Source organism: Petaurus breviceps, unplaced genomic scaffold, assembly GCF_028583685.1.
Source record: "Petaurus breviceps papuanus isolate PSGF00001 unplaced genomic scaffold, PetGlider_PUasm1.0 373, whole genome shotgun sequence".
Lineage (NCBI taxonomy): Eukaryota > Metazoa > Chordata > Mammalia > Diprotodontia > Petauridae > Petaurus > Petaurus breviceps.
Genome location: NW_027186299.1, coordinates 2,975,571 through 3,000,171, shown reverse-complemented (window position 1 = coordinate 3,000,171; position 24,601 = coordinate 2,975,571). Strand labels below are relative to the sequence as shown.

Sequence of the window (24,601 nt, the reverse complement as noted above, 5' to 3'; positions counted from 1 at the left end):
AGAGAGAGAGAGAGAGAGAGAGAGAGAGAGAGAGAGAGAGAGGAGAGGACAGATGGAGACCGCAGGGAGGGGCACAGGGAAGAAGATGCCTTCACTTGAAATACCAGCGAAGACCCTGCAGAGAAGGAAGGATCAGGCAGCAGGAGCAGAACCAGAAAACCACAGTCTCATCAGCACCAAAGGGAATCCAAGGAGAGGTCGGTCAACAATGTTAAGGGACTCAGGGGCCAAGAGGAATGAATGTGAGGGAGGGAGAGGGCAGCTTACAGCTCTTCAATGACCTTGACTGCAGCAGATCCAATGGGGGGGGGGGGGAGGGGGGAAGACGCCAGTGGGAGACCTGAGAGTGGATGGTGGGACAGGAAGCCCCACAAGGCAAACAAATCTCTTGGGCCTCCTTCTCCCTGTGACTGGTTTCTCTCCAGCTCTAGCCAGCCCAGTCCCAGCAACTTCAAAGGGCATCTTATCTCCTCTGGCACGTTGGATCCTGGTACATGCTGAGCATGTTTCTGTCAGGCCACTGCCAACAGTGCAATTTGGGGGAAAATATGAACCTACAGAGAGCCACATCCCTTCCATTCTATTGATAACTGGACATAATTCATGACTCAACTTGGCCAAATGCAAAAAAATGTACATTTAAGCTGAGTCTGGAATTTTGGTCCTGATGGTCTGGAAGATGGGCTCTCCTCTCTGGTGTTCTCCTGCTGAGGGTGTGCCCCTTGGATTTGGGATTCTGGAGCCACAAATCAGCCAGAACAGCAGAGGTGAAATCTGAGGGTAGCGGAGTCTTGGCGGAGCCCCAAAATCGCATGCTTGGAGTTTGTGGCCTCTCACTTGCCTGCACTCTGGGGAATGCATTTCTAGGTGTGGCTTGATTACTTGCTAAAACAATACGATGGAAATATTGAGGAATCCCTTTGGCCTGCTGTTCTAACTCATCTCAGGATTTTTTTTTAATTTAGCTCATCTGCACATGGGAATGTACTTTCTCCCAGATGTCTAAATCAGAAAAGAGACGCCCTCCCCAAAGCACACCTACAGTAGTATAGCTTAATGACGTTCCCTCCTCCTCAGCGAAGCCTCGGTCCTCCCCACAGGGGGCTGAAGGCGCTGAGGAATGCCTTCCCCCACCCCTCTTCATTCCCTTGCCTTCCTCCTGATGGTTTTATAGCTTGCTCTGTGGACATTCATTTGCATGTCATTTACGCCTTTAGACTGTAAGCTCTTTGAGGACAGGGACCAACTTTTGCTCATTTTTGTGTCTCCAGAGCTTAGCAGTGTCTAGAGCATAAAAGGCCCTTAACAAATGTTCACGGATAGATGGATTGACTGGTGGTGGCCCCACAGCAACAGAGTCTCTGTGGTGGAAGCAGGAGAACCCAGACTCCTGGGAGTCAGAGTCACAGAACACATGTCCAATGCTTTAACGGAATCTAGAGAAAATAGGTTTGGATGAAGAGAAATGGTTTTTGCAGCTGCCTTGGCTTGAAAATGTTTATATGCCACTATATGACACTCCTGGTTCTCTGGCCTTTGACTAAATGGGACTCTCTCAGCTGCCATCTGTAATTGGGCCATCCAGTCCAATTATAGCCCGTCCACATGGAGTCCCTGAGGCATGGTTACGATAACAGGATAATGACTTTTAGAGTTGGAAAGGCCCTTAAAGAGCTGTGCTCACAGTCCACAGGTAGAGTAAATTGGGTTAGAGAAGATGGAGAAGAAAGGCCATCGGAGTTGGCAACATAGGAAGTTCCCAAGAGAAAAAAGAATTATGTGACTGAGGCCCAGAGCCCAGATCTCCTGACTCCTTATCGAGCCTCTTTCTCCCCATCACAGCATTCCCAGTGTTCTCCTTGGGATTGAATTAGCTGTACTGTTGTTACGGCCCTTTGGAGTGACTACAGCAACCCTTTCAGAGTCATAAAGACTCGGGGCTCAAGCCCAGCCTTTTACCCAGCTGTGTGTCCCAGGAAAGTCACCTAAGTTTTCATTGCCCCGGGCAGCTTTAGAAGAGTGAAGGTAATAGAGAAGTTCTCGACCTGCTTTAGTAGAGAATGTTCCATGTTGGTGACTAGCAACAAAGATGAAATCATGGCTCCAGCTACCCTACCCCCCAAAAATAATAGGGATAAGTTAGGGAAAGTATTGGCAGCTTGGTTCCATGCCCTATGCTGAGCCCTGGGGAAAATAAAGGGGCAAAAGACAGCCCCTGCTTACAATCTAGACAACAGGCAAATGTGTACAAAGCAAGCTATAGAGAGGGCAGGTAGGAAATAATTAAGAGACAGAAATAATAAGAGAATAGGAAATAACTAAGACACTGCAATTTAAAGGGGGTGGGACAGGCTTTTTGTAGAAGATAGAGCTTTTGTTAAATAGGTAAACATCTTTCTAGATATTATAAATAGCATTTTTGTTCAGTTAGACCTATGATTTCCTTGGTGTTGGGAACTTCCAAAAAAGAAAACTCCCTCTTCCAATATAAATATGCACCTTTTCTTCAGCCTTTAGTTTTTGAAAGTTTTCAAGACTGACTTAAGCCTAAGAGTCTGACCCAGGGTTAGTGTGTGTCAGAGTCAAGACTTGAACCCAAGTTTGACTAAGACTGGCTCTCCATCCAATATGCCACATTCCTTCTCCAATGTACACATGTATGTGTCTTTGGCTAAATTTCTGATCGATCACCCACGTGGCAACCAAAGTGATTTCCTAAAGTGTTGATCGATTCCAGTGGCTCCAGTATAAACTACCTCCTCATACTCTGCCTCCTTCTTCCCTTTCCAGGCTGATTCTACATTGCTCACTTTTATAAAGAATTCTATGATCCACCCAAATGGTATTCTATCTCCTACCTCTGTACCTTTGGACTGACCGTCCTGGTGAGGTGCAGTTCCTTTCCGGCTCAACTCCATCTCTCCTAATCCTGGTTACTTTCAAAGCTACTTCCTATATTAGTTCTTTCTTGATCCCTTACTGCCAATGTACCTATTACTGTGTATTAATTAATTTTAACATATTTCATTAATAATATATTCTTTCCCTCCCACCTCCACCCTTAAAAAAAGAAGAAAATCCTTTAAGCAAATAGACATGGCCAAGCAAACCAAATTCCTGTTTTCCAGAAACATCTGAAAACATGTTTCTGATCCTACTACATATTGAATGCACTGGTTCTCTCTCAGGAGGTAGGTAGGATTTTTCCTCTGCAGTCCTCTGGAATGGCAGCTGCTCATTGTGCTAATCAGAGTTCTTAGGTCTTTCAGTTGTGTATTTTTACAATGCGGTTGTCGTTTTACAAATTGTTCTTCTGGCTTTGCTCATTTCATTCTTTGTCAGTTAAGATGTTTTCCCAAGTTTCTCTTGAACTATCTCTGTTATTATAATAATTACATTCATAGAGCATCATTTGTTCTCCCATTCCCCAACTTATGGGCACCCCTTTAGTTTCTAGTTTTTTGCTGTATTTAAAGAATTGCTTTAAAAATTTTTGTACTTATAGGACTTTTTCCTCTTTTTTTTGATCTTTATGGAGTATAATCCTAATGGCAGTATCATTGGGTCAAAGAACATGCACACGTTAGTGACTTTGGGGACATAGTTCCAAATTGCTTTCTGGAATGGCTGGATCGATTTATAGCTCCACTAACAATGCATTCATTTGCCTGTTTTCCTGCAGCCCCTCCAACCATTGTCATTTTCCATTTTTATCAGCTTTACCAGTCTGATAATTGGAAGGTGGAACCTCACAGTTAATTTATTCTGCATTTTTCTAATTATTAGTGATTTGGAGAATATTTTTGTATGGTTGTTGGCAGCTTGGATGTTTTTCCAAGATAAGCTCTAGATGGACACATGACTCAAACATAAAAGGTCATCATAAATAAATTAGAGAAAGAAGAAATTGCCTTTCAGCTATGTGGAAGGAGAAAGATTTCTTGATCAACCAAGAGGTAGAAAGAGAGGAAGCAATGGCTGCCTTTTCATATCCTTTGACCATTTATTAATTAGGGAATGGCTCTTATTTTTATTTTTTATAAATTGGATAACATTGTAGAAAATGAGACTATCTTAACTGACAAAGAAAGACTGGTAATGAATATGGGAGGCATTTTGGAATAAGCACTTCCTATGCAGTCACACCTTTGACCCTTTAGAACAATAGTTAAAATCAGTACATAGAGAGATGACATATCCAGATATATTTATATAATGACATATATGTGTCATATACATATAGATTCTTATCTGTCTACATCAAAATTTTGGACATATATTTACATAAAGATGAGCAGAATAATTTCTTAAGACTATTTTTATTTCAAACTTAAAAAATAAAACAAGCATTTCCATGACAAAGTGGAATAGAAAAACAAAGGATCTCACCTGAAACTGCAGATTTATTATGTACAATTTATTATTCCTTTCAAATATACAACAAAGTTATCATGTGACTTTTTCCCTCCCTCCCCCACCCTAGAGATGACTACCGTTAGACACAAATATGTGTGTGTCTGTGCGACATGTATGATGCCATAGTTCTGAATAATGACAGTAACAACAGCCAGGCATCAGCATCAATGACACCCCAGTTTCCACAACAAGGTGAAAAGGGTCCAGAAATAAGTGTGGGCAGCTAATGTTTGATCTCCCTACCAAGAGCACGAATTGGTCATTTAAAAGCAAAATCTACTTAGAGTTTGCTAATAAATAAATAAAAGTTCGCTTCTAAAACATTCTGTAGGCAGACAATGGAAGATTCCTAGCTATATTTCCTCATAAAGCAGTAAAATGGGAGAGAAACACAGACAAATTAATGTCATAGCATCAGACCTAAGACAGCCATATTCCCAACTGAGGATATTCATAGACAAAACTGGCCAAAGGTCGACAAACAGAAGAAAATCAGGACTGAAATGGAAGCCTTCTGAATGATCTGCTCTCATCAGCAGTGGACAGAGACAGTTCACATTTTGACGGTATCACCTCAGTCCCTGACTGAAGGAGTCGTCAACATAATTGAAACACCCAAAATAAAACTCAGGGCTGAACTAGACCAAGCTCAGTACCAGAAAATCCACTTTGGAAGGAGCATGAACTTGGAAGTCCCCAAAGATTATTGTACAGATGTATTAAGAGGCTCTGTGTACAGGGCATTGCAAGCCTTACAGAACCACATGAAGTTAGCAAGAAAATAACTATTAGTATTCATCATTATTAAAGTTTTGGTGGGTAGAGAATTAGCCTCAGAGATAAGATCTGGGTTCAAGATCCTTTCAGCTTAAATGCAGAGGCCAGAGCCCTGTCATCATGTCCCATGGCATGGTGGGGGAAGGCCAGGTTGTGACCCCCATCCACTCGGATGCTGAGCCCGCTGGAACAGGAGCTTCCCAAAGCAGAGGAGGGGAGCGGTGCATCGAGGTTCACAGTCAGAGAGCTGGGTTCGAATGCCTGCTTGGCCAGTCTCTACCTGGGAAACCAGTCCTGACACTATGCAGCCCAGACAGTGCTTTGGGCTTGGAATGAGGAGTGGAGCAAAGTGGGAATTCTGTACCCAGCCCTTAACAGCTGTGTGAGCACAGGGATGAGCCGTAAGCTTTCTGGCCTCAGGCTCGACGAGCTGGGGAGCCTCCTGAATGGGACACAGCGGCATGGGCGGCGTCCACACCTTGTCCCTTCTTTTTGTGCTTTCCTCACCTTTCCTGAGTGTTCCAAGATGGCACAGACTCCATGAGACCCAGAAGTGCCGGAGCAAAGAGTGCTGAGTCTGGAGTCAGAGAACCTTGGCTCCAGGACTGGCCTGTGGTGGGACATCGGGTCAATCACCGAATCTCTCCAAGACTCTGCTTCCTCATCTGCAAAATGGGAACATTACCCGCTGCCCGCTCTGCCCTGCAGGGCTGTTGGGGGACAGGATCCTCCATGTTGTCCATGGCTTGGTGATGCATGGTGATGTGCAGATTATCTCCCACTGCGGACTGGGGGCTCCCGGAGGGCAGGGCCTGTCTTTTGCCTGTTTTTGGATCCCCAGAGCTTCCACTGCATGGGGTACATAGTAAGTGCTTGATAAATGTTTGCTGACTGACTAGCTGTATTTGGAATGATTATTTATATTGTGATTCTATGAGGTCTTGAGGACAGAACCCAAGGCCTGGATTCTAGGTCCAGCTCTGATACTGCTGGTATAGGCAAGACCTCAGCCCTTCCTGGGCCTCAGTTGCCTAGTTTGTAAAATTAGGGGGATGGATGAGATGGTCCCTAAGTCCGTGGGCTTGTATTCTAGGTCACGTACAGCCATTGGGTGACCTGTGTCTCTGCTTGCTAAGCAGACAAGGTGTCTTCCAGCCTCCCTGCAGTCACCCTGACATCACCTACATTTCTCTAAGCAATGTCGACAGTCAGATTCAATGCACTTGCCTTTGTCCTCTTCTCATTTCTCAGAATCAGCAGCTTGTTTCAATAGGTCGGACTGGAGCTAATGAAATCGTATACAGTATCTTCTCACCATTACACCGTAATCACTTTTTTAAAAATCACGCGCTTGTACATAAATGAGCCTTTCTGTGTGCAGATTCCAAAGCAGGACACGAGAGGAGGGCATCCTCATTCTGCAGTTTGCTTTTGCTGTGTGGGAGAAGTTCAAGCTCAGTACATGAACATAAATGGAGCGAAGGACCCCAACTTTACTTAGGGCTATGCACAGCTACAGGTGGATGGCAGTGCATTTGTCACAGAGATGTCTGCAGTGCAACCCTGGACAAGTCACTTCATCTCTGTTCCCTCAGTGTCCTCACCTGTAAAATGAAAATAATAGCGCCTGCCTTCCAGGGCTGTTGTGAAGATAAGATGAGATAGGTGCAAGGTACTTGCGTAGTGCCTCGAATATATGAGGCATGATATAAATGCTGGCTATTACTGTTGCCAATAGCATCGTTACCTTTATTAAAGTGATGATTGCTAGGGTATTAAGCCAGTGAATGGTGGGGGACAGGAGCACCGAGGCAGTCTTCTGGGGGAAATCCCATTGTCTTTTCTGGTCTTTTCATATGTAGCTAAACTATTCAAAACTTCGGGCCCCTTTGAAGGTGTCGACAAGTGTGTTGACTCCAGAAAGGCCTTCATCTTTACCTCTCATTGTCTCTGTCTTTGCCTGTTTTGACCTTCGATTTTGTTGAGATCTAGATTGGGTTCCCAACCCACTGCCAACATCCCTGCAACATCAGAACACGGGACCATGGCCCATTTTTCTTGAATTCGTGAATGCATCGGCATCATCCAAACCATAATCTCCCAGCAGTCAGTCTGCCAGTGATGAGCCTCCAGGTTCCATCTGTCAGTGGGCTCATGATCACACCTTCCACCCAAAAGCTCTTCAGATGCGTCAGGGGGACGTGGAAGTGCTCATGGGCTGTCAAAGTCTGGGTCAGTGGGACCCGTGCTTCAGAATGCCCAGCAAGAAAGGCTTTGGGGCTACTCCTCACTGTCCTCAGAGCTTGGGAATATTCAGAACTATTCTAGCCCCCAAAATGGTCAATATGCAAAGTGCTCCATGATCAATCACCAAATGCCCAGGGCATGTGAGTGGCTTAGAAAGTGCTGGCAGATAAGGTTTAGAATTGATTCCATGAAGATTTTCCTAATGTTGATTCAGCTTTAGAAAGTAGAGACAGGAGAATTTTGTGGGCAGAGTAAGATGTTGGGGGGCACAGTGTGTAGGTTCTGGTCCCAACTCTTCCTCAAGCTGCCTGGGGAACTCTGGGAAGACCTGGGGCTTGGGTTTCTCATTGGAAGAATGGATTCACATTATCTCCTAGCTAGAATGGAGCTCAGGCATCTAGCCCACCTGGTAGCTAGAGAAGAGGCAACCCTGAAGCACCCCCGTACCTTGCATCTGGAGATCACGTTCATGACACCAGGCTGTCTCACAGACATTATCTCATCCAACACACACACTGTGCCTGTGAGATGAGCAAGGCAGAGACCATAGTTTGCATTTATCACTATGGTGCCCTATGGGATGGATGAGTTCCAAGGCCTCTTAGATCGAAAAGTCTAGAATTTTATGGTTACACCACAAAAAGAAGTCTGGGAATTTTCTTTCCTCAAACAGCTCCATGAATGGGACAACCATGCCTCCTCACTGGGATGTTTCAGGGTTTTGGGGTTTGGGGGTTTTCCCCTGGTTTCTTTTCCTAAAGACTGAAGATGTGAGGGACTTCAGTTATCCAGGCATCTGGTACAGAATCTCTCTGTCTCCTCCTTTCTTTCTATATTTCTGTTGTCTGTCTGTTTCTGTTTATCTCTCTTTTTTCTCTCTGTGTGTCTCTTTCTCTATCTGTCTCTCTCTCTGTCTCTGTTGTCTGTCTGTCTCTGTGTTTCTCTGTCTCTCTGTCTGTCTCTGTCTTTGTTGTTTGTCTGTCTGCCTCTGTGTTTCTGTGTGTCTCAGTCTTTCTATATCTCTGTTTCTGTCTGTCTCTGTCTCCATCTGTCTTTGTCTCTCTCTGTCTGTCTGTCTCTACCTTTGTTGTCTGTCTATCTGCCTCTGTGTTTCTGTGTGTCTCAGTCTTTCTCTGTCTATCTTTGTCTCTATGTCTGTCTATGTCTTTCTGTCTCTGTCTCTCTTTCTCTCTGTTTTTGTTGTCTATCTCTGTGTTTCTGTGTGTCTCTGTCTCTGTCTGTCTTTCTCTCTTTGTCTCTTTCTGTCTCTCTCTGTCTCCATCTTTCCTCCCCCCAGGGCTTCTTGACTCCAGGCTGGCTGTTCTATCCACTACACCACTGATGTCATCTCTGTGATAACAGAGACACGTTGGTTCTCCAGTCCCACTTAGTACAAACACCCAGCAAGATGGCGCCTGGGGGAAATGGCCATGGCCATAGGGTAAGCTCAAAGATCACTCTAGAAGTGGAAGTAAGGGTGGCTACGTGGCGCAGTGAATAGAACACAGGCCCTGAGTGGGACCTGAGTTCAAATCCGGCCCCAGACACTTAACACAAAAACTAGCTGTGTGATCTTGGGCAAGTCACTTAACCCCAATTGCCCTTCAAAAAGCAAAATAAAAAAATTGCTTTTAGAAGTGGAAGTGACCACATTGGCCATCAAGCCCAAGCCTCTCATTTTACTGATGGGGAAAGTGAGACACAGGGAGGTTTGACATCTTGCCCAAGGTAGTTTAAATCCTGAGCAGCAGAAGTGAGATTTGAACCAAATTCTTCTATCTCTCTGGCCTGGACTCCAAACTTTTGGCCACAGTTCAATGCAGTGGCCTTGTTGCCTGCGTGACCCTTGGTCAGTCATTTGCTATCTCTGGGTCTCACCTCCCTCATCTGTAAAGGCGAGGATCAGAGGAGATCACTGCCTGGGGCCCTGCCAGTGGGGATTGGCCTGTGCCCCCATGATGATCCGCTTCCCTGGGGATGGCCTCGGAGGCCCCTGAGCTTTGGATGCTGTGTAAGAGCCCATCCAGGAACACCAGCAGGTCATTGTCTGCATCCTCCCCAGCACCATCAGAATGAGAGCACTGTGCCAACCTTGGAGCACTGGGGAAATGCCAGCTATTGTCAGGATTCTTATCTCTTGGGGTGGGAGGGGGAACATGGAGAAAAATGGGCTCCTGGTCCATAGATTATTTCTTATGAATGAGGATCAAGGGGCAAAGCCAGGAGAGAAGAGGCCGGGTCCTTCCTGGACGGCCCCTTGTTGGCTCTGCTGTGGCGGCAGGGGTGAGCCCAGGTCTCTGGGGCAAAAGCCTGTGATTGTGCAGAGCTGAGCCCTGGGGCCTAAGAAAGAATGGGGGAAACCAGGAGCAGGTGAAAGCCCAACAGGCCAGGCAGGGGGTTCTGATCTCTTCAAAGCAGCAGCTGTGTGGCTTCTCTTCCAGCCTCAGTTTACCCCTGTGTCATAATGCCTGGGAAGCTCCTCCATGAGATGCTCTCAAGCTGGGACAGCCTGAGGGGCTCCAGGCAGAAGCCAAATTGGGAGGGGAGGAGGAGGATGCGCTTCCCCACCCCAGCCCCGTTTGGGACATCAAAGCTGAGGGAGTAACACGATGGGGGACCACTAAGTGCTTGCTGGTCACATGAGCTGGATACAGATGCCCTCCCTCCATAAGAAACTCACGCTTGTGGTTTCCTGCCCTGTTGTGATTCTAATATGAGCCAGAATCCATCAGATGGGCCTGAAAAGGAAGGAATTTAACCCTCTGTGGAACAAGGGCAGGCAGAGAATGGAGTCAGGAAACCCAGCGTGTTGGCGGGGGGGGGGGGGGGGCTGTGGGAGGCTCTGGGGAAGTGTTACTAGTACCCCAGGACTATAGACAATGGAGGGTCTACACACACAGCTCACAGAGGGAGTCTGAGGCAGCTATTGCTATCAGTCATGGCCAAACATAAGGAAAAAATTCCAACAAGTGGAGGTGTTCCAAAATGGAACTGGCTGCCACTAGAGGTGGTGAGTTCCTCATCCTGGGAGGTATTCAAGCAGAGTCTAAAGGAGGGACTGGACACCTTTAACTGCCTAACTCCAGGATTCTATAAAACAAACCTACTTCTGCTTCGACCATTCAAGTTAGACCGTGGGGAGCCTTTAAATAAAGACCTTTCTATTACAGCTGAGAAAGTTAAGGCTAAGCAGGCACCATTATGCATGATGGACATCTGAGAGCAACTGAGGCCAGGAGAGCGAAGAGAACCGAAGAGAGGCAGTGGCATGAGTGCTCAGAGGCAGGCTCCTCACCCCCAGGCGGCAATCCTCTCCATGAGCCCCTGGACTTGCAGACTCCCCAGCCGGGGCTCCTGCATTCCAACCCTGCCCTGGGGACTGGGTTCCTGAGTGATCCTGGGCACCTCTCTTGTCTTCCCTGGGCCCCAGTCTCTGTGCACAGTGAAGGGGTCAGAGCAAGAGCCTTCACCTCAAATTCAGACCTCAGTGGGGCCAAGCCCCTCATTTTACAGGACAGGAAGTCGAGGCACAGAGCTCAGCACCCTGCGGCACCTTGCTTCCAAGGCTTTGGCTAGCTCAGGGTCACGCGCCCCCCCCCGCCCCGACACCAAGGCTTCCAGATCTCCTGCCCACACTGCTCATGGGCAGAGGTAGTCTCCCATTGATCTCTGTGAAGAGCAACCAAGTGGCCAGTAGCTAAGCCGCTGGATTGGCTCCCTGTCCCGTGGTGGCTGCTGGGCAGAAGCTTCTTGCCCAAGGGCACAGCCACATGAATCATGGGATGTTAGCAGGAGGCACGGCGTCTCTGCCTAATCATCTCCTGCTGTGGGCAGTGGTCTGTGCCAGGACCCCCATAGCTCAGCAGCCTCAGCACCTGAGATGCCACGCTCATGTGAGCCCAGGCTCCTGGAGTACGCGATGAAGGGTGATCTTGTGTCCCACCCCATGCCCCTGCAAGAAGGAGGCAGCCATGGGGACTCCTTCTGCCATGTTTGAGCCTCACAGAGGCTTGTAAAATCCCCATTTTACAGATGGGGAAACTGAGGCCAGTTTAAGCACCTTGCCTCGGGACACACAGGTTATACTTGTCAGATGGAGAATTTGAATCAGTCTCACTGCCTCCCGTGACATCACTCTGTCTCTCTGCACCAGCACCTGCCTCTCAGGAGCCGTGAAACGACTTCAACAGACCTCCACCTTCCACACAAGCTTATGCACCCCCATGCCCTACAACAGGTCTGTACAGAGGAAACTGGAAAGTGGATGACGGTGAAGTGAAGAGTCCCTGGCTCGGGGCCATTGTCTCCAGCTGGTCCAGCTCTGCTCTGGGAGTCTGCATTTCCTTATCTGTAAAATGGGCCTGGGGATCTGTACCCCACTTCCCTCACAAGATTATTTGGGAGAGAAGTCCTTTTGTTACTGAAACTGGCCCTGGCAGTATGAACGTCAGAGAGGCCGATCTGAGCCCGAATCTCCCCTGCGATGAGCGGTATAGCTGTGCACAGATGCCTTCCTGTGTTGGCCTCAGTCCTCTCCTCTGAGAAATGGGAGAATTGTCCTCGATGACTGCAGCAACCTCCTGAAGTTCTCATTCCTTAAGGGGCTTTCCTCTAGTTCTTCTGCTAGGCTGCTAGGGCAGATGCTGAGCCTAGAGCCAGAGAGGCCCCGGATGTCTCTGGGCTAAGGGTGGAGAGGAATCACAGCCTCGCACAGGATTGGGAAGACAGGGCTCTGGTGGAGCCTCTGACAGATACTGTCCAGTGGGGTGACTGTGGACAAGTCCTTTAACCTCAGAGTGCCCTGTGAACTCTCCCTCCACAGACACATCTGATGCACTGCCCGCCAGACCTGGGACAACAGAAATCCATGACCCCTGCTCTCTAGATCTCACCTTTGAGCAAGCTACCACTTTCAGGGAAGGAATATCTGAAATGGAGAAGGGACTTTGGTCATCTGGGATTTCCTCTTCCTAATGGAATCTCAGGCTCAGTCCCTCTTCCTGCCTCTGAGGATTGGTGTAACAGAGTGTCCAGGAAGGATGTGCTGTCCATGGGGCCACTCTGGGGAGGGATATCATTGCACTCCCCTCTTTTCTGAGGTGTGACGGTGGTCATGACCTATACCCCCAGAGAGACCCCACCAATGAGTCTGGGGGTTTGTTTTTAATCCTGCCCTTTGGCTGGTGGGCTTGTTAGCCAGGGAAGCCCCATGGGGGTCAGGGACAGACTGCACAGCTCCCCAAAAGGAGCCGATGGCTACGTCGTCCTGACCCCTATGGCCAGCTCTCCAGTGGCCCGCCCAGAGGATGTGAGCTGCCAGGCCCCATGGCCTGAAATGAAGAGTGTTCATCTCTGCGCTCCATCTGGCTGTCTGCATATGGAACCCTTTAAGGGTCCTTAAGAGACCCATTGGGGCTCCTAATTATTGGAAAACATCGCCTGGAATCCGGAGCAGCTTTTGGCACGAGGACCTTCGCCATTCCCAGTGTGTGCTGGGAAAAATAATGAGATGAGGAGATGGAGAGAGAAGATCTTTTCTCCAAGTTCTGGGCATGTATTCGGGTCCAGAAGATGGGCTGGGAGATGCTCAGCCGTGAGAGGAGAACCCTGGGGCTGTTCACACTGGAGCCAAGGCCAGGGAGGCCAGCGGGCTCCTTCCCCTGCGGATCCAGCCTTGCCTCCTGCGGTTAAGGGGGGAAGGGCAGATTTTTTCCATTTTTTGAACATTAAACAATCCTGTTGAAAATTGTAGTGGGCCTTGTTGTTTTAAACTTCTGTTCAAGCTTGGGCCTTGGTGGTGCCCGGGGCCCCTCCCAGCTCCTCAGAGGAGACTGGCAGCTAAAGGCACTCACTTTGATCAGGCTTCAGGATCCTCCCCCGCTGTCAGGACCCCAAAGGCCCTTCTGGAAAGTGGAAGGCCCCCCTCCCCTCCCCACTGCCAGCAGCCTGTAACCAATTACACTCCCTCCTGCCCTCGGGCCCACGACATATTTGTTCAATCAAAACAAACAAACATCATTAGAAATTTGAAAGTCATGGTTGAGGAAAGATGGACATTTCAGATGACAGCTGGGGAGGAGGGTCCAACTCCTATCAGGGCAAATGGTGTGAAATTGGGAAGGTAACACGCCAAATTACTGGGCAGTCTATCCAACATCCTGGGCCTCTTCTCTGGGCTGATATCATATGTGCCTGGGTGGCCACAGGCTTCTTCCACCTTTCCCTTTGTGGGGTAAGGGTGGGGGGTGATAACAGGTGGTCTGAAAAGGATCTGGGGGATAGGAAGGCCCCTATGTGGTGCCATAGAGAACAGAGAGAGGCCTGGAGTCAGGAAGACTCATCTTCCTGAGTTCAAGTTTGGTCTCAGACACTTACTAGCTGTGTGACCCTGGGCAAGTCACTTCACCCTGTTGGCCTCAGTTTCCTCATCTATAAAATTATCAGGAGAAGGAAATGGCAAACTTCTCCAGTATTTCTGCCAAGAAAATCCCAAATGGGGTCAGGGACAGTCAGACACAACTGAACACCAACAAAGCCTTCAACTGAGTAGGCAGTGGGATGGGAGAGTCAAGGAAGCTTGCTTGGTCTTTTTGGGAAGGGCGGTGGATGCGCTTCTGGGAGGGTGCAGTGAAGGAGCTGGTCCTCTCCAGTCAGAGAAGAGGCAGGGCAACCAGAGAACTGTCTGCCCAGCAAATGGCACTAATGACAGCAATGCATTTCTATGGCACCCTAAAGTTGCCAAGCACTTCACCAAGGCCAACCCAATAACCCTGGGAGGCAGGCGCTATGATTATCCCCATTTGTCAGAGGAGAAACTGAGGCCGAAGTTAAGTGACTTGGCCAGGGCCATATAGCTAGGAAGTGTCTGAGGAAGGACTTGAACCCGGATCTTCCTGACTTTAGGTCTGGTACTTTAGATGCCTGTTGGTATCTGAGTGCAATGTGTGGGGTATCCAGGGAGGCCTAGAACCTCCATCTGTCATCTCCCTTCCTATGCCTGTCCATGACATCTCAGGGGCAAAGGTCTTCAGGGAAGATGAGCACCTTTGGGGTGAGGGCTGCCATCACTCAGCTCCCACCTCGGCACCAAGAACCTGTAGTTGGGCAGCAGCCACGGCCGGGGGGGGGGGGGGGGGGGAACTATCTCAGCAGGGGGGCTGAGCCGGGCTGAGGGCAACCGGCAGGCCTCACTCCCAGCAGCAAGTCAGGGGGTGTTTGCCCCAGCACGTGAAGCCTTCCATGGCCTGGCAGAATGGGCGGATGGGAACCAGCTGTCCAACCGCCATAAGGGCAGTGCTGTGGGGCGCTTAGAGACTGGTCAGACCTTGAAGACACTGAGGCCACCGTCCACTGCATCCCGGCCATCACCAGTCATCCGGGCCTTTGTCCGGCCACTGGACGTCGATGACACTGGAAGAGAGAGTGCAGCTGATGGCTGTGCAGCCCAGCCTCACTTAAACCTAATTCACGCACCAGCCAAGACACCACTGGTCCTCTGTGAAGATGAAGGACAAACAGTGTCTGTGAGTTCAAGGATCTAAAGGGATGTCCACGGCAGAGGCCTTCACCTTGTTCTCGTAGACTCCAAAAATCAGGTCAAGAAACAATCAGGGAAGTTGTAGCCAGAGAGATTTGGGGCCGGCCAAGAAGAGAATGACAGCAAAGCCATCCCAAAGCAGCGCGGCCTGCCCCCCAGGACGGTGAGCTCCCCAGTCTTGTCTCCAAGGCAAGGCTGGATGACCGCTGGTCAGTCCTCTTCTAGATAGGGTTCTGGTTCAAGTGGGAGATGGCATCAGTGCCCTTATCCCCAACGACCCTGAGATCTCCTGATCCCCTGAACTGTGGGGCTCTCCTACATCACCTGAAGAGAAAAGGAATAATCTTGACCTCATTTTAGAATGGAGGAAGCATTTTTAAATGCCTACTCTGTGCTAGGTACTGCTAAGTGATTTACAAATACCATTGATCAAAACTCCTTACTTTACTTTTTTTTTTCTTTTTGGAGGGGGAAAGGCAAGGCAATTGGGGTTAAGTGACTTGCCCAAGGTCACACAACTAGTAAGTGTTAAGTATCTAAGGCCGCATTTGAACTCAGGTCCTCCTGACTCCAGGGCCAGTGCTCTATTCACTGCACCACCTAACAACCCCTCCTCCTTACTTTGAATTCTGTATCAGTCTTCTCTGTCCAATTCAGACCATAATCCCTTAGAATGTTACTTCCCTGAAGGCAGGAACTCTGTTCCAAGAGCTCTTTCTAGCTCCTGGTTTCATCTATTTCTTTCTGTGCTGGGTTTACAAACTGGTAGATTAGGGGAAAGCTAGAAATGGTTGGCATGGATTCAAATGAAGTATTTGATAAAGGGACTCGTTATTCTTACGAAAAGGGAGAGATGTGCATTGGACAGTGCTGTGATTATGGCCCAATGAGAAGAGTCAACAGCAGGCTGACAGGTTTCTAGTGGAGTATCCAAGGGATCCATGCTGGACCCAAGCTCTGGACAGAGGCTTATCTAATTGGCCCGTGTTACAAAACTGGGTGACCTAGTTGCACGCTTGATGACAGGTCGGGATCCAAAAAAAGGTTACTTGACAGGTTAGGACATGGAGCTGACTCTAAAAAGAGGAATCATAAAAGCAATAAACCTAGAGACTTATATTTCATTTCAAAAAATCAGTTTTGGGGAGGCTAGTTATTTCAGTGAATAAAACACCAGCCCTGGAGTCAGGAGAACCCGAGTTCAAATTCAGGCTCAGACACTTGACACTTAACTAGCTGTGTGACCTTGGACAAGTCACTTAACCCCAAGTGACCTGCCTTCCCCCCTCCAAAGAAACCCTATCAGTTTCACAGTTGGGGGTTTCAAGATGGGCAAGTTGAGAACAGGCATGTTTTTAAGGAGATCGGGGAATTTAGTGGTCTGCAATTTCTTTTTTCAGCGGTACGGTGCAGCAGCCAGCCTTCCCGCCGCTGCGCACATGAGCTGCATTACGAGAGGCTTCCCTTCCAGCTACCCAAGCTAGAGTTCCACCGAGGTCCTGGCGGAGTGTCTGCAGGTGGGCTCAGTCTTGCTTCTGGCGCTCGTGAAGGAGGATGCGCAGGCGAGATGGGGAAAGATCTCGAGCTGGTGGCTGATGTAACAGGACTGAAGAGAACGCGGTTATTTAACCTGGAGAAGAGAAAACTCCAGTAGGAAAGCCTCGCTTCCTCCGGGGCTGTCATGGGGAAAAGGGACTCAGTCCTCTTGGTCCGAGGGCAGGACCAAAAGCAATGGGGGAGGGGGAGCTGTAAGAAGGCAGATTTAGGCTTGGGGGTGTGTATGGGGGGAACAACATCCAACCTCCTAAGGATCTCAGGCATCCCAACGCTGAGAGGGCTGCCTTTGGACACACTTAGCCAGCCCCACTCGCTGGATGTCTTGAAACAAAGGGTGGGTGACCATTTTCCAGGTGTGTCATGGGGGGGGGGTGTCCTTCTTTAATTTGGCCTGAATTCTAAGTAGGCACTCCAGGTCCCACTCATCTCTGCAAATCTCCAAAGAGAGGTCGGGGTCTAGGGAGGATGAGTGTTGAATATACTGATCACAATACAGTTTTTTTTTCTTTAACTCATTTACTTTGTTATGAGGGAGGCTTTTGTATTGAGATCAAGGAGAGGGATGTTGTATATCTGGAAACAGCTGTGACATTAAAATGAAAGGCATCAATGAACCTTTTTTTTTAATTGTAGAAGGCTTCCTAAAGATAAGGATAAATTGTGTAGCCCAGAACCCATAATCTCCATAGGGACTGCTGATTCCTGATGCTTGGAAATCAAATCTATCTGGAAGATATTTTCAGGGTGCTGGATTTGTGGGTCCTACTTTTTTTGAGACCTGCCCCCGGACCGGCCAAGGACTGAGGAGACATGGCTGTTTTGCTGGTACTTTGTCTGTCTGTTTTGATGTTGTTTTGCCAGATTTGTCCACTGGTGAAAGACAGTCCTTTTGTTGAAGAAGTCCTGGAACCCCTGAAAACATTAGCAAAACCCTCTCCCAGGATTTCTGTAAACATACAACAAGAAAATCCTTCTTCAGGGCTTCTGAACCAACAGAAAGATTCCCAGACCCCTGCAACAACAGCACTGTCCTTCACCAGTGGACAGTATTCACTCTGTCTGCAGGACAGTCTCAGGAGCTCTTAGCCAACAGCCAGGTTCCAGGACTCCTTCAACAACAGGACTGTCTTTCACCAGTGGGCAAATCTGGCAAAACAATATCAAAACAGACAAAGTACCAGCAAAACAGCCATGTCTCCTCAGTCCTTGGCTGCTCCGGGGGCAGGTCTCAAAAGTCCAGGGCGATTCAAAGTGGCCCTCAGCAATTCTCTTAGTCTCTCTCTCTCTCCACGAGGTGCTGCTTCCAAAAAGTTCTTCTGCCTCTCACTTGTCTCTCCAAATCTACATCACCAGCTCCTCCCAGTTAAGGACTTTCTTTTCACATCAACAAGTCCATCCCACAGGTGGGATTAACAAACTCTGGGTTTTAACACAATCAATTTGAAAACCAAGCCAATACAGGGGAATCTTTATATTCCATTACTATCACAGTCGGTGAAGTTCACTAGAAATGCACTAGGTCATCTTAACCAAGCCTTCACTATTGCAAGGCATTCTTCTCACAGCTGTTCTAAATATTCTCTTCACTCCTCAAACCTAGTACCTTCTGCTCTTTGTCTATGCAGACTTTACCTCACACTTTACTAAGCAAATGAGGACATTTGACAAGACCTCCCTCTTCTACACATCAAAACCCCTTGATGTTATCCTGTATTCCCTCACTCTTTGCCCCAGTCTCTGAAGAAGTGGCCTTTCTCACCAAAGCTAACTCTTCTATTTGGATTCATGGTTCCATCTCCTCCTATTTCTTCTGGTAGGTTTCTCCATCACCATCATCACCATTCTTATTCTCTGTTTCTCTCCCTTTCCTTCCCACAAAGGAGATTGAAGGGAATCTTCTCAGGTGGTTACAAAAAAAGATGACAACAACTTGACCCCAAAAACTGGAAGGAAGGAAGGAAGGAAGGAAGGAAGGAAGGAAGGAAGGAAGGAAGGAAGGAAGGAAGGAAGGAAGGGGGGAGGGAGGGAGGGAGGGAGGGAGGGAGGAAGAGGATCTTTTTCCCAAATCCACATTTAGTATGTTGGGGGTCTCATGTCCCAGTGGAAATATGATTGAATTAGGAGTCGGAGAGCGAGTTGGGCTTGCACCCCAACCTTGCTTTTCTCTCAGTGGTCATATGGATGCTAGCTAGGTTCCTTAACCTCTGGGGGCACAGTTTTCCCATCTGCAAAGGGAGGACCCTGAGGTCCCTCCAGTTCCACTCCTATGATCCCCTCCCTTGTCCCTGCTCTCCTCCCTCAATCCCTGAATACCAAAGGGGCTGCTCAGCCTGACTGCCAGCTTGGAAGCATATTACCCCTATATAGGTGGATGGCCACAGAAAAGGAGCCTGCACATTGGTGCTCCCAGATCCCATCCAGCTCTGCCTGATCCCCAAACAAGCCCTTTTCTAGAGTCTCCTGGAGCCTCCAACAAACAGCAGAATGGGGGGGGGGGGGATGGCAGCTGTTTCCTTTAAGACAGTCAGAAATATCGCCCTCAGTAAAAAGTTAGAGGATTCTGAGACCTCTGTAATCTTCTCTTGGACGTTTCAAAGCAACAGTTTCTTCAATTAAGAGGAAACGTTTAGAAACAGACACTGTTTGCTAGAGTAGCCTAGCAACAGGTAGCTGAGGTCCCTCCCGGAATGAGGAAGCCTCGATTGGCCAGATGGGGCTGCATTCAGCGCTATCTCTGTGTGAGCAGATGGAACGAATCGAAGAAGGCTCTGGACACACGATACTGCATTACATCATGATGTTAAAGCCTGACTATGTTTTCAGCAAGCATTGGGGGTGGGTGGATGGGGCGGGGGAAGGATGGGGCCATCAGCGCTGAACAGGGAGCAGATCCAAGGCACCTCCTGGCAGATCCTGGCTTCTCTCAGGGAGAGGAAGGCCACATTTCTGAATGCCCCGAGGATCAAGGCTTAAGTGACCTTGGCACTGATGCCCTGACCTGAACATAGAATCCTAGAATTTCAGGCTTGGAAGCGATATCAGTGCACCTTGCCCCCCAGCACCACCAACCATACCTGGTCAACCACACCCACTAACATGTCCAAGGAATTATCTAATCTCTGCTAAAAGATCTCCAGGGAGAAGACATCATAGAGTCCAGGGGTTTCCAACCTCAGGTCCATGCACCTACTTTTCAAAATATTTTTCTGACTTTATTTAGCAATGGCTTCTTTCTTCATCCTACGTTTTACTTTATACTTCTCAGAAGGAATCCATAGGTTTCACCAGACTGACTGCCAAAGGGGCCCACACACAAAGGTTAAGGCCCCTTCATCTAGCTCTTCCTTCTTCCCTACCTTTTCTTGTTTCCTTTCTTCCTTTTTCCTTTCTTTCCTCTCCTTCCCTCCCTATTTCCCTTCATCCCTTCCTTTTCCCCTTCCTTCTCCTTTTTTCTTTCTGTCCTTTTTTCCTTCCTCCTCTTCCTTCTTTCCCTCCTTTCTTTCCTTCCTTTACACTTTCTTGCTTTCTTTCCTTCCTGCCTGCCTTCCTCACTTCTTTCTCCTTTTTTCTTTCCTTCATTCCTTCCTTTCCTTTCGTCCTTCCCTCCCTCCCTTATTTATTTCCTTCCCTCTCTCTTGTTTTCTTTCCTTCCTCCCTTCCTCCCTGTTTTCCTTTCTCCCTCCTTCATGTCCTTGCTTCCTTCCCTCCTTCTTTTCATCCATACCCCACTCTTCATTTTACAAATATTTTTAAAAGTTTTATTGCTGTGCTTTGTTTTTCCTTTATAAACATTTCATGAGCAGGCTGTTGTAGCAGAATAAAGCAGTAACTAACCCTCAGGATACAGTGACCTCATCTGAAAGAGTAAGGACTGTTGCCCATCTCTGGCAGTCCCTTGTCTTCATATCACTGTTTTTTTTTTTTTTTAATGAACAGCAATTTATTTTTCTCCATTCTAACTGCACTCCATTGGAAAAAAGACAAGCAAAGCACATTTCTTATCATGTATATGCAGAATTAGGAAAAACAGATTTCCTCAATGACTGTTTATAAAAAGATCTGTTTCATTCTGTCCCCTAAATCTGTCACCTCTTTGGTATGGGGAGCACGTTGCCTCCCTGGTCCCCTGGAATTGTGAATGGTCATTGAATTGATCAGAGTTCTCTCTCTCTCTCTTTTATCCATCCAACTTCATGAACCACTGCAAGAGTCCTCCAGCTCTCCATTTTGCCCGGTTGCCTACGAGGCAAGAAAACCTCAAAGGGAAGTGACTTGGCCCAAGTAAGGGGCAGAGGCAGGCAGTTAGCTGTGGGCTCATCTGAGAGAACCAGGGCCGTCTGCCTAGGTCTATTTAAGATTATTGGAGCTATCCCTCAGATCTGAGCTTCTTGCCAGGGGTAACATCCCCTCCCCATTATGATGCCAGCATGGCACAAGGGCAGCTCAATTTTGATAACCAGGGATGACAATTTGTGGACAAGATGGAGGAGGAAATCTGTCCCTTGAAGAGCTGGTGTGTCCTGGAAACCAGCTCCTACCTGACAAAATATTACCCATGTGTTTGGGGGGAAGAGAGGAAGGAGGCGTTGCTGGAATTGAGTAAAAGGAATGATCCCAGGCAGATCAGAATAGATGTTAGTGACGGTTGGCATGAGCTTAATGAAACCCAAGGAAAGAAAACAGCCAGTGCCTTGCCTGCAGTCTAGACAAAGGGCCACACTGGGAGGAATCCTTTTTTGTAAACACAGGGCAATTCCCAACTGAAATAAATTCAGGGACATCACTAACTTAAGACTGGATCTGGTGCAAACTAGACCCAATAAAAGCTTTACTGAATCAACAAACAGTTAAAAGGAACATCATTGATTAAGCATCTGCTGGGGCAGTGGTGAAGGGCCCCATATGTCAATGTAAGGGAGACAAACAAGAAAAATGTGACCCTTCAGCCCTGAAGGAGCCTTTGCCTCATGAGGGTTGAAGCCTGAGCCGTAAGAACAATGCCAATGAGCCAATGCAAAGGGTTCCAGGGAAATTCAGCAGGAAAGACAACACTGCCAAAGGACAGTCAGTTCAGATGCATTTCCTGCCCATTCTCTTCTCTCTCTTTGCTAGGCACAGACATAATAAAGGGAAAAAATCTGTCCCTGCTCTTAAAGGGCGCATGTTCTCCTGAGGGCACATGGAGAAGGGAGCACACATCTAGACTTGCAATAAATGCAGAATTAGTTTAGATAGAGCGCTAACAACTGGGAGAGGTGTTGGAGATTTCCTTATGATACGAATAAGGAAACTGAGGCCTAGAGAGGTAAGGCATTCACCCAAGGTCACGCAGTCAGCTAGTGGAACATTATCAAAAGATGATAAAAAAGAATATCTGTCCACTTTCCTCCTTGAGATTCATGAGCTCTGTGGGAGCAGCAGACGTCCCCCAAATCTCCACTTCCCATCGCAGCTGCCAGCCAAGCCTCACTCCAGGGAGGGTGAGACACGATGTGCCCCAACAGAAGCTGGGCTTTATCTCATCCTCCTAACCTCACCCTTTCTGTTGGGAGATCGAGTATCTCCCTAATAGCCCGGTCTCACTCTTCCACATTCATCTCATCTGACCCCTTGATGAGTTTTCCTCCTTCTGCTCTGAAAGCACAATACCACAGAAGGCGTAGCCAGCACTTACAAAGATTCGGAAAGTACCTTACAAATATGGTCTCATTTGTCCGGGAGGTAGGTGCCACTTTACAGATGAGGAAACCCAGATACAGTTAAGTGACCAGCCCAGGATCACACAGCTAATAAGTGCCTGAGGTTAAACTTGAACTCAGGACTTGCTAATTCCAAGTCTGTCACTGCCCATTGAACCATCTGGCTGCTTCAGCTCTGCTCACATGACCACCACCTTCCATGCCTCTCACTGGCCTTCGGAACAACAGGCTTCTAAGGGGTCTACTTGCTTCCGATGCTTCTCCCCTCCAATTCACCCTCTCCACAACTGCCAGATTTATAATCCTGAAGGCAGCCTGACTATGCTGTGACCTTGCACACATAAATCTCCAGTGACTCCCAAGTGCCTCTGGGGCAGCTGCTAATGACTCATCAGCCAGGCTCGTGGTAAGCCAGAAAGAACAGCCCCCTTTTGAATGAAGCCCAAGCTCTTGGTGGGGGTGGGGGGGGACCTAAGACTGGAGGCCCCTTTGGGGTCCTAGAGGGAAGAAAGGACACAGCAGAATGTCAGGACATGACCACTTCCTTCTGCTACACCTTAGTGTTCTCTTCTTCAGTCATTTCAGTCCTGTCCAAGTCTTCCCGATCCCATTTGGGGTTTTCTTGGCAGATTTTAGAGTGGTTTGCCATTGCCTTTTCTAGCTCATTTTACAGATGAGGAAACTGAGGTATACAGGGTTAAGGGGCTTGCCCAGTATCACACAGCTAGGAAGTGTCTGAGGCTGGATTTGAACTCAGGTCTTCCCAACTACACACCTGGAACTCTATCTGTAGAGTAACATAAAAGTTGTCTTGATGTGCTCTGTTGTCTTGGATATTTGTTCTTGGACATGGGGACCCTTTTTCTCTCATGTGAGCTACATGCTGAACTTTCCAGAGCCAGGTGGTGAGGGGAACAGAGGAGGGGTGTGCCTCGCAGATAGATCCCAGGTTGTGTGTGCCGAGAACCCTTGGTCCTCAGGGGAGTGGGTCCCATTCACAGGCTAAAGGCACCCAGCTGGGCCCATGGAACCAGAGAAGAGGGCAAAGCCTGGGCCCTGCCCTCAGGTTATCACCTGGCTCTCTTTGATAGATGGACAGCCTGTGACCAGGAGAAGGATTGCTCTCTCCAGCCTCCCCAACTCCCTAGGTTTGGCGCTGCCAGGAGCCCATGTCTGTGGCTGCTTTGGCCATGCTATGACATCCTGGCCCCGCTCACATGCAGACTGTCAGGCTGCAGATTTCTGGAGGTGATGAAAGGCCTGACCCTCCCTAGCCTGCACAGCTTGATAACATTATCACAAGCGAGAGAGGCCAGGATGACACACCAAAGCCAAGCTCGAGGGTTTGGGCAGAGGTTCTGTATGCTTATGACAATTGGGATAAGCAATGAGATCCAATCCCACCTGTGCCAGGAACTAGCTATAGGAACTTGGGCAAGTCATTTCTGCAGTCAGAGGGCCTGGGTTCCAATCTCACCTCTGTGGATACTTAATTATTATTAGAGGTTCCTTGGCTACCCTGGGTCTAAATGAGGAGACTGGAGTAGAAGACCCTTTCCAGATCTATAATCTCACAGTTCTTGATGCCTCAGCGTAAGGATAGGCCTGGGTCTTCTCTCAAGTCACTTGAATACCCCATGATGCTCTCAATGACTTCCTAGCAGGACAAGAGGGGCTGAGAGACGCAGACACAAGCCTCTTCATAATTAGAAGGAACAAAGACTTGTGGGCGCAGCTAGGTGGCGCCACAAAGCATAGAGCACTGGGCTAGGAATCAGGAATCTTCCTGGGATCAGATTTGACCTCAGACACTTGCTACCTGTGTGACCCTGGGCAAGTCACTTAACCCTGTTTGCCTAAGTTCCTTCATCTGTAAATGAGCTGGAGAAGAAAATGGCCAACCACTGCAGTATCCTTGCCAAGAAAATCCCAGGTGGGAGCATAAAGGTCTGGACACCACTGAAGCGACTGAGCAACAGAGAATAGGGGAAATGTCCTTAATCAAGGATCTAGGAAGTCGTGCCTCCGGTGCTAAGCTCCCCCGCCACCCCTCACCCCCGCCCTCCTCGCGCGCCTGTACAAGCCCTGCCCCCTGTCTGAACACCAGCTTACTCTGGGAGTGTGTCATGGAAATGATCTAATGCCTGTGATTCTATAGGCATGGATTGTATGATCAAATCCTGAATTAGCTTCACAGTGTTGAGGAAACACTGGCAACTTCGTTCAGACTTCAAATGTCCAGTGAATAGGACCCTTTCAGCTTCGATGTAGGATAAGACCAAATCCTGGAACAACCACACACACACATGCTCATGTGTGTGCACACATGCATACACACAAAACATACCCATGGACAAACATGCACCTG

General features: G+C 48.3%; 1 long non-coding RNA gene across 1 annotated transcript; it reads left to right on the top strand.

Annotated features, from left to right (window-relative positions):
* Positions 1-6: 6 nt before the first annotated feature.
* LOC138169761 (uncharacterized) lies at positions 7-17,144 on the top strand. Its single transcript, XR_011170458.1, has 2 exons — positions 7-197; positions 16,378-17,144. It is a non-coding gene; the product is annotated as an uncharacterized lncRNA (long non-coding RNA).
* Positions 17,145-24,601: the final 7,457 nt, after the last annotated feature.